The 16,729-nt window shown below is 39.6% G+C and overlaps 1 pseudogene across 1 annotated transcript in view; it reads right to left on the bottom strand.

The window, feature by feature from the left end:
* The window catches only part of LOC308609688 (putative helicase senataxin), a 61,559-nt pseudogene that overhangs the window by 34,395 nt on the left and 10,435 nt on the right, over positions 1 to 16,729 (bottom strand). The window contains exons 6-9 of the transcript in view: positions 15,678 to 15,849; positions 15,456 to 15,543; positions 11,794 to 14,958; positions 2,170 to 2,269 (exon numbers count right to left, since the gene is read on the bottom strand). The product of the transcript in view is annotated as a putative helicase senataxin (transcript). The remainder of the gene's footprint in view (positions 1 to 2,169; positions 2,270 to 11,793; positions 14,959 to 15,455; positions 15,544 to 15,677; positions 15,850 to 16,729) is intronic.

Genomic DNA, 16,729 nt, shown 5'->3' with positions numbered 1-16,729 from the left:
GTGAAAGTCATGAATGTGGGCTAGGCAGAGGGTGTTTTAGGCACTGGGTCTCTAAGCTTCCCTGGTAGATAATGTGTCACATGGGTTGTCGCAGCCCACTACTGGGAAAATTAAGTGTGTCCTGTGTGACTTCGCTGGGAAATGACTCTTGGAAACTTGCTCCTGGTTTCCTTTTTCCCTTTGCTGATTTTGCTTTGTATCCTTTTGCCATAGTAAGTCACAGCCATGAGCAGGAATATAATTCCTGTGAGTCTTCCTAGCGAATCACTGAACTTGGGCATGGACTTGGAGAGCCCTGACACACAGGCCTAAACTGCTGAAAAAATGTCCATTAACGGGAGTTCTCTGGCGATCCAGTGGTTAGGACTCGGCGCTTTCACTGCTGTGGCCCGGGTTCAATCCCTGGTCGGGGAACTAAGATCCCACAAGCTGCATGGCACTGACAAAAAAAACTTCTTTAAAATAATAATCATAAAAATGTCCATCAACAGTAAAATTGTGACACAGTCACATATTGAAATACCACCACAGCAATGAAAAAAATACCAAAGATGCACACAAAATTGATGAATTACGAAGACATGTTACGTGAAAGAAGTCAGACACAAGAGTAAATGCTATGTGATTCTATCATACCATCAAGATAAATGGATGATAAATCAGTGATTTAAATATTAGAAAGAAATATAAAACTACTACAAGAAAATATGGAAGTATTTATCTGATTTCTAAAACCAACTGAACAGTAAAGAAATAAATACGGTATTTTTGAACATGTGAAGATAAAAATTGTCTGCCTCAAAAAGTGCATGTGAAACTGAACAGCAAATAATGAAATTGAAAAAAATTAACAATGCATACAAGTAAGAAAATAACCTCCCTAAGAGAAAAAAAAAAGGACAAAAGGCATGAACAGACAATTATCCGCCCCCCCCCCCAAGAATATAAAAGACCAATAAAGATTTGAGGACAAAAACTACAACTTCAAATGAGATACATGTTCCATATAAAACTGGGGGATAAGTTTAAACTAGCAAATGAGAAGAGATACATTCTTACATTCTTATGTCAGAAGTGAAAATGGTATTCTTTTTGGTAGACAGAGGCAATATGAACCGAAAGTCTTAAAATGCACACACTGTTTGATCTAGCAAAGGGATTTATTCAGTGTAACAGTAAAAAATCATAAGTAATGTACATGTCTAACTAGAAATTACTGGTTAAAGAGAACTATGGAATACACTTACAATGGAATAACTACAAACACTGAACATGCTATTATTATTTATCTCTGAAAAGACATTTATAATAGACTAAATGAAAATAAGTCAAATGTAAGCTTCACGAAGGTGGAATTTTATGTTTTCATCACAGCTACATACCTAGCATCTAGAATCATACACTATCAGGTAGTATAAAGTCAGTAAATATTTGCTGAATAAATACATGAAAAAAGTCACTTAGGTAAAATAACCCTACCCACCCACCCTTCACTCAAATGAATAGGAAGTCTAGCAGTAAGATATACACTACTATGTTCATAAGATGATCTCTGAATGATGGGAACTGTGAGTGATGTTTATTTTACTATTGGCTAATATTATCTGAATAATCTACAGTGAACATATAATACCTTCCCCCCCAAATATATGTACATGCTTTTTTTCTTAAGTGAATCTATGGAGTGGGATGGACTGCAAGGGGGAAGGAGACAGACGGAGAATTTATACTTTTTATTTTAAAGGGTTCTAAATGCTTGGTTTATTTATAACTAAGACATAACTGTGACACCTGCTCCAGACAACTCATGAAGTGAGAGCAGAGACGGCAGAGAGATTTACTCAGAATCTGTACGCACGATCATGTCAACACCCCCTCCGCCCCCGCCAATCAAACTCCCTCGCTCACCTTCTCTCTCCCTTGCCCAGCATCTAGGGACACTTTGGCCTGTGGTATTCTGCTAGCACAATGGTTAAAACCATGAATTTTATAACTGTCCCAGTAATTATCCTCATTAAGTAAAGACTTTAAACATACTCTTTGTAAGAGCTTACAAATTCACCTCAGGAAACCTATATCCCAGAAAATTCAAGCAATTATTATGTTCCCTCAAATAGCAATCTCCAATTATTATATGGTAGAGCCCAAGTTACATAAGAAAGAACTTACCCACAAACTCCCAGTATTTTTTATAATCAGCAGGAAATTTTCATAAATGCAACTGATGGAATTTCTCTTTGTTTGGAGAGCTGTTCCATTCCTGTGCCACCTACGCAAAGCAAAAAAAGCAACTTAAGAAAGCAAAAACATCTGAAAAGCCAATGTTAAACGGCAAAATTTTCCAAAGTAAGCAACCATAAAATCCAGAACCTAGAACTCCTGTGTGACACAAACATTAAAAATTAATTTGGGACTTCTGGTTTCCAGCTTGGCATGTAAGGAACTTAGAAGTCGCCACTCCATCCTAACAAGTAAAAAGAGACAAAAAGGTGGATACAGACAATCACAACTTGCCAGCGCAGAAAACTCTTAAGTAGAAACCTCCATGCCAGGAGGAAATCCTGAACTGGATGCGACAAACTGTTGGAGGCTCAGCATGACCTCTCTTAAAAACTCTAGGGGGACCCAGTCATAAAAGGGACTCCACACTTTGGTGAGTCTTACCTCTAGGAGCTCGAACAGGCCCTCACAGTGAACACTGGAGAAAATTCCCTGTGTGCTTCCAGCGGGGGTGGGGGGTTGGTGGGGACTGGGGTAAAGGAACCATTGTGTAATACACCAGAGCATTCTTGACCTTCTTAACAAGGCCTGATCTATGAGATGCTATTTTACCGGAGTCAAAGTTGCTGGGATTTTATCAGAGCTTAAACTACTTGAGGGAAGAAAACCAGCTCCAGCCCATTCTAACCATCCTGTCTCACCCAAGGAGGTGGGGGGAAACTAAGAAGCATGTGGTGTAAAGTTCTTAGTCCAGAGGCAAAGGCTCACTAAAAGAGTGACACCTTATCATAGGACTATGGAATGGTCTTCCTTCCCCCATACCTCATTTCTATATCACTAAAGGCCTATTTACTGCCGTTCCTTTTATTTAGTAGATTACGTCTGCCTTGCAACAAAAAATTACAAGGCATACTCAAAGGCAAAAAACACAGTTTGCACAGAATAAAGAAGCACTAAAACCTGTCAGATATGGCAGGAATACTGGAATTATCAGACCAGGATTTTTTTTTTTAAACTATAGTTAATATACTAAGAGTTTAATGAAAAAAGGAGGCCATGAAATAATAGATGGGTAATGTAATGAATGAGATGTAAAGTAGAAAGAATCAAAAGGTAATGCCAGAGATCAAAAACACTGTAACAGAAATGAAGGTTGCCTCTGATGGCCTCATTACTACACTGGACATTGCTGAGGAAACAATCTCTGAGCTTGAGGCTACAGCAATAGAAGCTACCAAAGCTGAAAAGCAAGGAGAAAAAAATGGGTAAAAAAAAAAACACACCCCAGAATATCCAAGACTGTGAGATAATGACAAAAGATGCAGCATACACATAATGGAGATACGAGAAGAAGAGAGAGCGAAAAAGAAGCAGTATTTGAGGTATAATGACTCAGAGTTTTCCAAAATTAACATCAGACACCAAGCCACAGATCCAGGAAGCTCCAAGATCAAGCAGAATAAATGCCAGAAACTACACCTAGGCATATCATATTCAACCTTCAGGAATATGAAATATCAAAGATAAAGGGAAAAAAAATCATGAAAGAAGCCTGTGGGTATAAACACCTTATTTATAGAGGAGGAAGGATAAGAATTACATCTAACTTCTCCTCAGAAACCATGCGAGCAAGGAGAGAGTAGTGAAATATTTAGACTGTTGAAAGAAAAAATCCTACCAATCTAGAATTCGGAATCCTGAAAAATTATCCTTTAAAAGTGAAGGAGAAGGGCTTCTCTGGTGGCACAGTGGTTAAGAATCTGCCTGCCAACACAGGGGACACAGGTTCGATCCCTGGTCCAGGAAGATCTCACATGCCACAGAGCAACTAAGCCCGTGAGCCACAACTACTGAGCCCGCATGCCACAACCACTGAAGCCCACATGCCTAGAGCCCGTGCTCCATAATAAGAGAAGCCACTGCAATGAGAAGCCCGCACACCACAAAGAGTAGCCCCTGCTCGCTGCAACTAGAGGAAGCCTGTGCACAGCAATGAAGACCCAATGCAGCCAAAAATAAATAAACTAAATTTATTTAAAAAAGAAAAAAATAACTCAACAGTAAGAAAACAGACAACCTGATGAAAAAGATGTGCAAAAGGCCTGGACAGACACCTCACCAAAGTAGATATACAGACCGTAAATTAGTATATGAAAAAATGCTCCATATCTTATGTCATCAAAGGAATGCAAATTAAAACAACAAGATACTATTACACACGTATTAGAATGGCCAAAATCTGGAGCACTGACAGGACCAAATGCTGACGGGGATGTGGAACAGTAGGAACTCTCATTTATTGCTCGTGGGAATGTAAAATAGCACCATTACCTTTTTTTTTTTTCTTTTTTTTTGCTGAGCCACGTGGCTTGTGGGATTTAGTTCCCTGACCGGGGATCGAACCTGTGCCCCCTGCAAGTGGAAGTGCAGAGTCCTAACCACTGGACCACCAGGAAATTCCCAAGATGGTACCACCACTTTGGAAGACTGTTCGGTGGTTTCCTATGAAACTAAACATATTCTTACTGTAGGATCCAGCAATAGTGCCCTCACTATTTATCCAAATGAACTGAAAACTTATATTTACGTTAAAAACCTGCACATGGATATTTATAGCAGCTTTATTCATAACTGCCTAAACTTGGAAGCAACCAAGATGCCCTTCAGTGGGTGAACGGATAAACCAACTATGGTACAACCAGACAATGGAATATTATTTAGTGCTAAAAAGAAATGAGCTATGAAGCCATGAAAAGACACAGAAGGACCTGAAATGCACATTACTAAGTGAAAGAAGCCAATCTGGAAAGGCTACATACTGTGTGATTCCAACTATTTGACATGCTGGAGAAAGCAAACTATGGAGACAGTAAAAGGATGAGTGATTGCCAGGGTTGAGACTGTGGAGGGGTGAACAGGCAGAGCAGAGAGGATTTTTAGGGCAGTGAAAGTACTCTGATATTAGAGGACTGCTACATGTCATTATACGTTTGTCCAAACCCTTAGAATATACAAATCAAGAGTGAACCCTAATGAAAACTATGGACTCTGGGTGGTAATGACGTGTCAATGTAGGTTCATCAGTTGTACGAATGTACTACATTGGTAGGGGATGTTGATAATGGGGGATGCTATGCAGAGTTTCTCTAGCTCGCTGCAACTAGAGAAAGCCTGTGTGCATCAACCAAGACCCAACCCAGCCAAAAATGAATCACATAAATTTCTATATATATTTAAAAAAGATAAGTACTGAGTACTATCTCCAAAATTTACGCCCAATGAATTCACTTCTCTTTATTTCCATAGCTACCACCTAGATCAAGCTACCATCATCTTTCTCCTGGGCTATTATAATAGCCCCCGACAGGTCTACTGCATCTATGCTTACCTTTCTACAGTTATTCTCTAATGAGCAACTAAGAATGTTTTCTTTAAAACAAAAAAGTAAACTATTACATATTGCTACTCCCCCAGCCTAAACACCAACCAACTAAAAATCCTCCAACATCTTCTCACTGTACTGAGAATGAAACCCCAACCTGCACTTACAGGGTTGTATACCATCCAGCTCTTGACTGATTTCTGCAATCTTACTTCATTTCCCTTTACCTCTAAGTTACCTCACTCCAGTCACATCAGCCTAATCTCTTTGCTCACATATGCTCAGTTAGGCCTACTTCAAAGCATTATAGTCTTGACCCTCCCCCCTCCTCTGCACAAAACCCTCCTCTCCTGGCTCTCAGCCCGATCTCAAAAGCAGCCTCCCAATGTCGCTCATCATATCAACCTGTTTTGTTTCCTTCACAGAACAAATTATAACAGGAAATTAGCTAAAAATGGTGCACTCTCCCTATAAGGGGTGTGGGCACTAAGAATCACAGCTGGTACTCCAGAAGGGCCCCCTTTCTGCCTGCTCCTTGTCTACACAACCTAAAAAGCAGCTGCCAATTACACTCTGCATACACGTGCATGCACACACAGGTAACCGAAGGGGACTGCAGACAGAGCCAGCAAACCAAAACTTTAAGAAAATAGAGTATTTGCCAAAACTGACCAAAAAAATTGGTCCCTGTCAAAATAGTGCACATTTATCTAATATTTTTGTGTGTTAAACGTAAGGATTAAAAACTAATATATCTTCTATCAGTCACATCAGTACACAAAAGACTCATATTTCTTTTTTTCCCCCCACACACTGTATTTTATTTTTACAAGAGATAAATAAACTGACACCAAGCATTGCAAATGGATGACCACAACAAAAGCAACAATGATTGCAATTACCAAACACGAAACAGACTCACACTATGTCATAATATTGACATTCAGTCCAGGAATCCTCCACTGTAACAGCTCCTTTACTTTGCTGTGAAAATTGACTTGTATACTTTTTGCCTCTGAGTCCTGTGGGATTTTTTTTTTTATTCAAGAGACTCATATTTCTAAAAGTTGAATTTGCTCGTTTGCCCTTTGGGGCAAGGGATAATTCTACGCAATGTCATTGCATTCCACCTGCAATAAGACATAAGAACTGGATAACCAAACACTGCGTTTCATGTCCTAAATAGGATACCAACCACATTTCTGTCAAAGGACTCTAAACACACTTCAGCATTCCATTAACAAACAATATTATGAAGTCAAATTACATCCAAATGAGGATAAGAAGCCTTGGCCCAAGACTGTGGTTGATGCCACAGTCTCTGGCTTATAAGAAAGAATAAACATTAAAAGTAATCAAGGTATCTGAGAATTCTCTGGCAGTTCAGTTGTTAGTGCTTTCTTTCACTGCTGAGGGCCCAGGTTCAATCCCTGGTCAGGCAACTAAGATCCCACAAGCCACACGTTACAGTGGGAAAAAAAAAAAGGAATCAAGGTATATTAATAACACCATTAATAAATGTTGGCCTATATAAACTAGAAATGCTAAAACAATGCTGTTTCACTACATGGTTAAAGAAAAAGAACAAGATTGCAAAAATAAGAAAAAAAGAACAAGATAAAACTTCATGGTAAAGATGACAGATTGAACACAGGCGTTTCCTTTCATTCCCCTGAAACCCCACTAAAACACCCAAGGGATTTTTCACAACAGGATTAATTCATTAGGATGAAGAGAACAGAAGACGAGGCAAGAGTATCAAAATCTGGGAAGCTGGTAAGCAGATGGATGAATGGTTAACTAACTCAGCAAGTCCAAGAAGCTGAACTCTAAGAAGGAAGTGTCTGACATACACCTCTAGGAGGAGGAGGGCTGAAGGGAGACTGCCCATCCCTGTTCCTAGCAAAAAGCTAGAGTGGTTTCACTTCTATAAAGTGTGACCGTCTCTGCCTGTGGGGCAGCAGATAGAGAGGGGATACTGTACTTAAAAAAAAAAAAATGGTGAGGGGGGCGTCCCTGGTGGTACAGTGGTTAGGCATCTGCCTGCCAATGCAGGGGCCACGGGTTCTATCCCTGGTCCGGGAAGATCTCACGTGCCATGGAGCAACTAAGCCCTTGTGCTACAACTACTGAGCCTGCGCTCTGGAGTCTTTGAGCCACAACTACTGAAGCCCTCGCCACAACTAGGGAAAAGCCCACGTGCAGCAACGAAGACCCAACACGGCCAAAAATAAATAAAATAATTTTAAAAATAAAATAAAATAATTTTTAAACAGGGAATTAAGCAAATATTTAGATACTGAATGCCTGGACCTTTCCCTCTGCCCCCACCCTCACCCCACAGTCAGCTCCCCATCAAGCCTATGCTTTCCAGGCAATCGATCTGAAGATTCTTCTTGGGGAAATCTGACCTCACTAAGAGGGGAAAAGAAAAGACTAAAAACAGTGACATGAGGGTGGGGATGAGGCTTCCCAATAAAATGCCAAATGGTCAACAAGCCTATCCCTTTCACTCAGAGCTTCTAATCTGTTTTAAAATCTTACATGTAACAAAATATAGATTATAACTATACCTAAGCATGTAATCTTAATATAAAGAATGAAACTAATTTGGATTTCACCATGTGATGGTGTCCTTCAGATCACATTTGACTTCCACAGTGCAAATAATAAAGGACCATTTTAGTAAAAGTATCTCTTTTCCTAAGCATCTCTTTTGACCTGTCATTATTTAAATGCATCCTCTTTTCTTATAGCATTAAAAAGTTGAGATATATTTCACAATATAAAATTCACCACTTTAAAGTGTGCACACTACAGTGTGTTTTTAGTACATTCACTATTTTGTGTAACCATCACCATTATCTAATTCCAGAACATTCCCAACATCCCCAAACAAGCCTTATACCTATTAGCAGTCAGTCCTAATTCCCACACCCCTCCCTCACCCATCCCCTGGCGACTACTAATCCACTTTCTGTCTCTACGGATGTGCCTATTCTGGAAAATTCATATAAATGGAATTACACAATGTGTGGCCTTCTGTACCTGGCTTCTTTCACTTAGCATAATATTTTCCAGGCTCATCAAAGAACAGGTAAAAGTACATAGAACGGGTCATTCCTTTTAATAGTAGACTAATATTCCATTGTAGGAATATACCATGTTTTGTTTACCCATTCATCTCCTGATGGACATCTCGGCTGTTTACAACTTTTGGCTATTATGAACAATGCTCCAATCTGCTTGTTAGTATCCTGTTCTTAAATGTGAGTAAACCAACAAAAATCATTAGACATGTGAAGAAAGGAGTTAACATGAAAGGTCTGTAGACACTAAAATGAATAGGAAAAAAGCAACTGGGAAAACAGGGACAATGAAAAGAGAAGAAAACTTTCAACTAACTTTAAACTTATCATTAATTAACTTCAGGTAGTAAAAAATACTGTGCACATGAAGAAAGCACACAATCCTATAAAAAGGAATAATGAGAGGACAAGAGTACTGTGAAACTAAAAATATGCTCAAAAATTGTTTCAATAGACTTGGACGCTGAGAAAGTCTCCAAGGAAGGAGAATGACGATGACAACAACAAAGACAGAGATGGCAAAATAGAAAGAAATTTTAAGACATGCAAAGTTTCAAAATTTATCTCCTACGCATTCTTTTCTCAGGAAGCTTGAAGGATGTGCCTTACTAAAATGAGAGGGTGACAAAAACAGACAACCCTGGGTACAGGAGACAAAAGATCCAACACAGGAAAGAAGGAAATGCAAGCCCTAGGATGAGGATGGTGAGCATTTCAGGTTAACCATCCTAAACCAAGAAGATGAAATTTATCAACTATCTGATGTGCCTGATCATACTGAGAGGCCTAAACATCCAAGAGACAGCCTGAAGCTAAATTAGTAATACGTACATAGAAAATTAAGTAAACAATAAATCCAGAGAAAGCAAAGAGTCGGAAACGAAAAGTAGTTACAACTACCACATGACTTAGTCGCGGACACTTTTGTTTTTAATTCAATGACCTTATTCTCTTTTGTTTAAATTAATTTATTTTTGCTGTGTTGGGTCTTCGTTTCTGTGCGAGGGCTTTCTCTAGTTGCGGCAAGCGGGGGCTACTCTTCATCGCAGTGCGTGGGCATCTCACTATCGCAGCCTCTCTAGTTGGGGAGCACAGGCTCCAGACACGCGGGCTCAGTACTTGTGGCTCACGGGCATAGCTGCTCCACGGCACGTGGGATCCTCCAAGACCAGGGCTCGAACCTGTGACCCCTGCATTAGCAGGCAGATTCTCAACCACTGCGCCACCAGGGAAGCCCAGTGGACACCTTTTATATCGTCCAAATAATAACAAATACTGACCTAAAAATTACAAGACTACTCCATAGTGAGGATGGGAAAACAGGAGAGGTGTGTGTGAACACAGGGCTGGGAAGAGAGGGTACTTCCTGTAGTGGGTAATTACAGAAAATGTCTAGTACTGAAAACTTAACAAGTCAAAATAGTGGCATGTTATTTAGAAATATGGAAGTAAATAACAAAAGCATCCCTCAAGGATCAAAAATAATTACTTGGGGAGGTGAGAGTGGCTGATTTTTTTTTTTTTTAATAATGGGCCTTCCACAAGTATTTGACTATCTTAAACTTTGTGTATATACAAACGGAACTTGTGCTCATTCTGTTTTGAAAAGGTTCTGGCTACAGAAATGTCCTGAAGGAAGAAATCTTAAAGATAAACATATAAATACTTCTGAACTAAGGGAAAAATAAAATCACAAATGTGTCCTAAATTTAAGGGCTATGAATGGCCTCTAAGCAATTTAGTGTTTTCTGGAAAGGATAAACGTTCAAGAAAAAAAATAAGCTCCAAGATGAAGAAAATCTCTGTATATTCCCCAGCTTATTTAACTGTATACACTGTTCACTGAACTAACGATTTTGTAAGGTAAGAAAATCATTCTTGTAATACTATTTCACATTGTTCTTAAGGAGAGAGACTGAAGAGCCTTTATCAGTTAGTTGTTTCTAATGGTTCTGAAACACTAGTAAAATAATTCTTACGACAATGGCTGAAATTTAGGGCATAAATTGACACCAACTTGCCTCTTTGTGCAGTACATCTCCTTTGCCTTTAACAATTCTAAGCTGGATCTTTGCAGTCTCTCTGCCTGCGATATACTTCCTATGGCCAACTCCTTCTGCTCACTCTGGTCTCGGTGTGAATACCATCGCTCACAGAGGCCGTCTCACCTTTCAGTCTCAAGTGCCTGCTCCCTTTTGTTCTAGATCATTCTAGAGCACTCTAGAGCCTTTTGTCCCGATCTGAAATGATCATTCCCAGAAGGCAGAGGCCTTGTCTGTCGTGTTCACCACTTTACCCCCGCCAGGTCTGTGATAGTACTGGGCAAGTATCAGGCACCCGAGGATCTGCTGACTGAATACGTGGGTATTTACCTCAGTGCTCTTGGTTTTGAAGAGTCTTGTTGCACACTCACCTTTTGGGTTTTTGTTTTTTAACCAATTTGAAAAAAAGGAAAAATCGACCTGCTGTGAGAACACCAAAAACATCCTTCAAAGTGCAGGTGGATGTTTACACTAAAGAATTACTGTTTTTCTGAGGTTCAAATTTAACTGGGAATCCTATATTTTTCTTGGCAATCCCAGTCAGGCAGTAAGAAAGAGAGAAGAACCAGAATGGGATGTGTTGGGGTAGGGGGGCAGCTAAAGGCTGCTATGAGGCCTAAGAAGTTGGGAAGACAGATGAGAAATTTGGGATTTACTGCTTTGTGCTGACCAGTGTAACTTGCCCTTTGCTACCTCCTCAAGAAAACTTCAGTAAAGGTTTACACAAATACTTTTCAAAAAAATAAACGCAGATGAGAGACTATGTCCTCTGAGAAGTCTTCCCTTATTTTACACCGAAAAACGTTTCCTCCTCCTGTGCCACCTCTGGACTTGGTAAACTAGCACTCTGAATTGTGTCTGTAAGCTCCAGAAGGGCAGAGTTTAAGGGTTTCCTCTGTATCACCGGCATCTAGAACAGTGTGGGGCACAATGTCTGTTCAACATGAAATCTACAAGCTACATCTAAATCAAAATGCGATCAGTTATTTTAGCCGTACTCAGCATGGTAAAGAAATGTAATTTCAAAGTCTGAAGGTATACGATTAGAACATATACTTACAGTTTCAAAAGTATTCAGGATCATCAAAGGGAAAAACACATTAAAATAATCTCTACCATCTTGAAATCTCACAGGCACAGGTCTTGTGATGGACTGACAAAGAGTTGAAGGGGGTCCGCACTGATCAAAGTCCACAAACATTGCGTATTTCCATTTTAAGACCTCTTTAACGAAGGTGTCAGAGATGGACTGTGCTGACAAGAAAACGTTTACCGGAGAGGAAGGTGAAAAAGATCCGTTTTCACAAAATGGAACTTTGTAGCCTTGCCTGTTGGAATTATTTGGAGTATGACACTGGAGAACGTTGCACAAACCCTTCATTTCAGCCACTGGCTTCTGAGACACCACAGAGACTGGCTGTGGTACTTTCAAAGCAGATTGTACCCCACTTGACTTATTTTGCAGAGTTGGTAAGAGTGCTGACGTATTTACCAAAGACTTGTAAAGACCAGCAATTCGTGAAGTACTACTGGAGGTAAATATCTTAGCAGTGGGAGGTCTCGAAGGTTTAGATGAAGAGAGAGGCAAGCCAGGTCTACGAAATGTATCTTCATCTGCTGCTTTAGCTTCAGAGTGTTTGGAACAGTATTCACCCTGGTTTTCCAGTGTTTCCACACAATCTTTGTATTTACATTTTGTGCCACTCCAAGATTCCAACTGAGGCCGACTCACAGAATCTTCTTCTACCTGGACTCTATCTTTTCCATGAACTACTTCAATGAGTTCATCATTCTCTTTCTCCATTTGTGAACATAAATCCATATCTTCTGGATCACATTGTGTTAAAAATATATTATCCTCCTCTATGTCACTGTTGCATTCAGGTTCTCCCTCCTTCAAAGCTGCCTCTGCTGCTTTTTTAATGACCTCTTCAGGTACATAAGCTGGACCATAACCCCAATCATCTGTGATATCCCCTACATGAGTCAAGCACGAATTCTCTTCATTCTCTTGAACTGAATTCTTGTTGTCTGGTCTCTGATCTTGCCGAACTGAAAACACTTCACATGGACTTTCAATCTCAAAAAAATGAGAATCCGATTCCTCAAACCGCAAAAGGGACCTTGTATTTTCTTCCTTTATTACATTCTGTTCCACATTTGTGTTAGCTATTGAAGTATGATGCTCTGGACATCCTTTCTCAATGCACGTCTTACCCTGTTTAATGTGTTTCTTAAAACCCACAATTCTTTCATCATCATCATCATCTTCATCAGATTCTGAAATAATAATGACGTGTCCAGAGCAGGTTTCCCTGACACTATTTTGGTTGGCTGTCAAACATCTTCTATCATCTTTAACTTTTCTTTGTAGCTGGGATAAACTTCTTTGGGTTGAACCTGATGGGAACTTAGTAACACTGGCTTGAGCTATTAAAGATAGTATGTGGAGGTCGCTGTCTATCTGAGAATCTGTTAAAGGGTCAGACTTAGGACTGATGCTAAGGACCTGTTCTCTTAAATCAGAAGAAAACTCAACAGTACTCTTGCTAATTCCCATATCTCTTGATTCAAGTCCAGTCACAGGATCTTTAAAGGGAGGTGTTTTCTCCACAAAAATATTGGTCATTTCTGTGAATGAGACCAAATCTTTATTACCAACATGACATTCTAGTATTTGACAACTGATATCAGGGGTGGAGAAAATGCCCAACTCTTCTTCCTGTACTTGTTTCTTTTTCAGCAGTAAACTGTTTTCAGGTTTTTGTTGTCCATTTTTATCATCCAGAACACCACTAGGGCCTAAAGAGAGATTGTGTATGAAGCCATCTCCTTTCTGAGCTCCTGTATCTTTCTTTGAACAGAAACTTTCAATGCTAGATACAGTCAGGTTTTCCTCTAAAGTGGTACTTTTCCTGTCTTACATTTTCATTACATGCAATAACTTAGCACAGATTTCATCTTTATGTGCCTTAGTGTTTGCTTTTGAGGTTTTGCCAAGAGCATCATCCTTTAAAGAGAAATCCTCATCTGATGTGGACACTTTTTCCAGAGAGTCATTGCTAGAATCAGTCAACAAACCTGTTGATGTGATTATTCCTCTGTCAAATACCTTTTCTGGACCATTTCTTGAAGTACAATTCTGTGGGGTATATGAGGAATTCTCTTTTACAGACTTATGCTTCCCTGTACTTACTTTAACTTGGCCTCGAGCTCTTTCATTCACAAGCCTTTTACTACTCGGCTTCAAGCACAACTCAGCTGAGAGATGGTCTTTGAGTTTCAAATCTTTTAGATAAGTTTGCTCATTATCCTCTTCTATGGCATTATGTGCCTTGCTGAAAATACTCTCTTTCACTTGACATGCATCAGCTTTCATCGGTTCTTTAGAGAATGTTGGGCTGGAGTTTTCCAGACAGTGCCTTTGTTTTTTAGACTTCTTCCCTGTTTGTTCACTTTCTTCTTTATTGTAAGATGCAGGAGGTGTTTTACATGGAGGAGTCAGATCCACAGAAGTGCTACACTGAGGCACTTTGAATTTTATGTTTCTAATAATTTGCTTTAAACAAGTTTGTAACTCATGGGTTTCCTGACTAGTCAACTGCCAACCTAAAGATATATTTCCTCGTAGGTATAAGTTGAGCTTATCCCAGAATCGCTTACAAAGAGTCTGCTGCCCAAGCTGATAGCCTTCTTTAAGGAGACTTCTGATCAGCTGCACACAAGCAAGTTGTACAGAGTTAGATGGCACTGAATGCAGTGACAGAGATATCATTGTTGTGCCTTTGGAGCAGTTTCCAGATGACTTCTCAGAACTCCGAGCAAACGCGGTGGTGGGAAGCTTGGCACATTTTACGATGGCTTCCACCCACTGCTGGGAACTAACCCACAGCAAATGCAAACACTTTTTATTTCTATGCAGTTCAATCACTGACACCAAAATCAGAAGGAAAAACTCAGTGACTGTGTCACACACGGCGTCCGTCTGGTTGAGGACGTCTTTGACTTCAGAATGCAGATGATGAATAACCTCCACTATATAAGCCACACCCAGATCCTTAAGATCCATGAGGGACTGCACAAAGGGGATGAACCACAGAAACGTGCTGTTATGAACACGCATGTCTTGACCGATATCTGACTGAAGCACATTAGCTAATGTTTCCATTTCTTCATACATGTTAGGACAATAATCTGGGCAAATGGCTGATCTCCACCCTGAATCCTAAAATGAAAGAGATACTGACATTCAGATAAACAAGCACCATTCATGACAGGTTTAACACAAAAGTTGCCAACAAGAAAATACACTGCTCAACTTTCCTGTGTTGATGTACATATATGGACCCCCAAGAAATTGAAAACAGTCCAATTTTGAGGTGAAGCTTTCATGAAAAGTTTAAATTTACAAAACCTCCATGTACTCTGGACCTCTTTCCTTCAGTTGGTTTTGATTTCTAGTCATGTGATTTATCTCCCTCATGCCATAAATGTTCTACCCTTCCAAAATGTACTTAAAAATTAATCTCCCAAACTGTGCATGCTCTCATTACAGACCATTTTTCCTCATGAGCTACTGTTCAATCAGAAACTGTTTTATGCAACAGTTGATTCAGAATAGCTACATATCATAAAATCAGCAATGCAACTAACCACATAAAACACTGACTATACAATATAAAGGCAATACAATATCATCTGAATTCTCAAAATGTTTTATACCTTTTTGGTCTTTTCAGGGTTATAATTGTATACCATCTGGCTGCAAGTCACCATATCATCTAAATATGACTCCGGTTCTGACTTGGTCCTTAAATATTAAGAACAAATAGAAATTACTGAAATGAAGGGTAAAAAGAAGAGAAAAATCCTACTGTTAAAGTCAATTATAGTAGACTTCCTCATACAGATTGTTGGAAATCCTGACACAGGAACTGAACGAACCTCACAGAGCTGTTCCGTATGTTCTGGATCTCTTTCCTGTAGCTCACATTGTTGATAATGGTTTGAAATGCCTCAATAGGATCAATCAGTTGACCCCAGACCTTAGATCCAAGACGATCCAGAATCACCATGAAACAGTGTAACGCTGGCCAGAAAGGATCCACACTATCATCTGAAACACAATGGAGTAATTTGCCAAATTACAACACAATTAGAGAAAGGGACTAAAATATATTGAGAATTAAGCATTCTTTACCTGGGTAGCAACAAAACTGAAAGCAAAGCAGGAAGTAATTTAAAGTAAAGTGTTGTCAACTACAGGTTTTAGAAACCTGGCAAACTTTTAAATAATGTCTGCATTTTTTTTTTAAAGCAATACACCTCTGTTAAGAAATCTTGTTGTGTGGAACAAACTGAGATAGTCCAGATAAACTCAACTTTCTCACCCTATTTGCCAACCTGAAAGAATCGTTCCTCCTCTGCTTCTTCCAGACCTTTATACTCCCATCCTTCAATAAATAACAGAGGTAAAGTAGAAAAAAAAAAAGGGAGAGAAAGAAAAACTTGGTATTTTCAGATCTAAACAAAGTCCATGATATGAGAAATCCTGAATTGTGTGTGTCATTCGGTTGGAATAAAGGACTGAACCCCTCATCCACTGGATAAGCAGAGATACATACTCTTTATCCATCCATTCTCAACATGGCTTTGTTGTTATCTCCATTCCATCCAACTGGCAGGAATTCCCATTACTCACACACTCTTATGCCCGGTCCTTCCCCTCTTCTCTACATGCAGGGGCAAAACACTGCCCTGCTCAAAGACCTTCACTTGCTCCTTAATGTCTTCTAAGGAAATTAGAAGCCCTCAGTCAAGCATCTGTAAGATCTTACTCTACTCTTTCTTTCCAGATTTATTTTTGACACTCACATAAAGATACACCACCTACAGAAAAAAACAGATAGCTGGCTTTTTCCAAGTGAGAACCAGAATGGCTTCACTGTTAGCACCACCTGTCATCTTCCGCAGTATTCTTAGGAGGCAAGTGCTCT

Source organism: Mesoplodon bidens (genome assembly GCF_964165515.1).
Source record: "Mesoplodon bidens genome assembly, chromosome: Y".
NCBI lineage: Eukaryota > Metazoa > Chordata > Mammalia > Artiodactyla > Ziphiidae > Mesoplodon > Mesoplodon bidens.
This window is presented reverse-complemented; position numbering and strand designations above follow the sequence as displayed.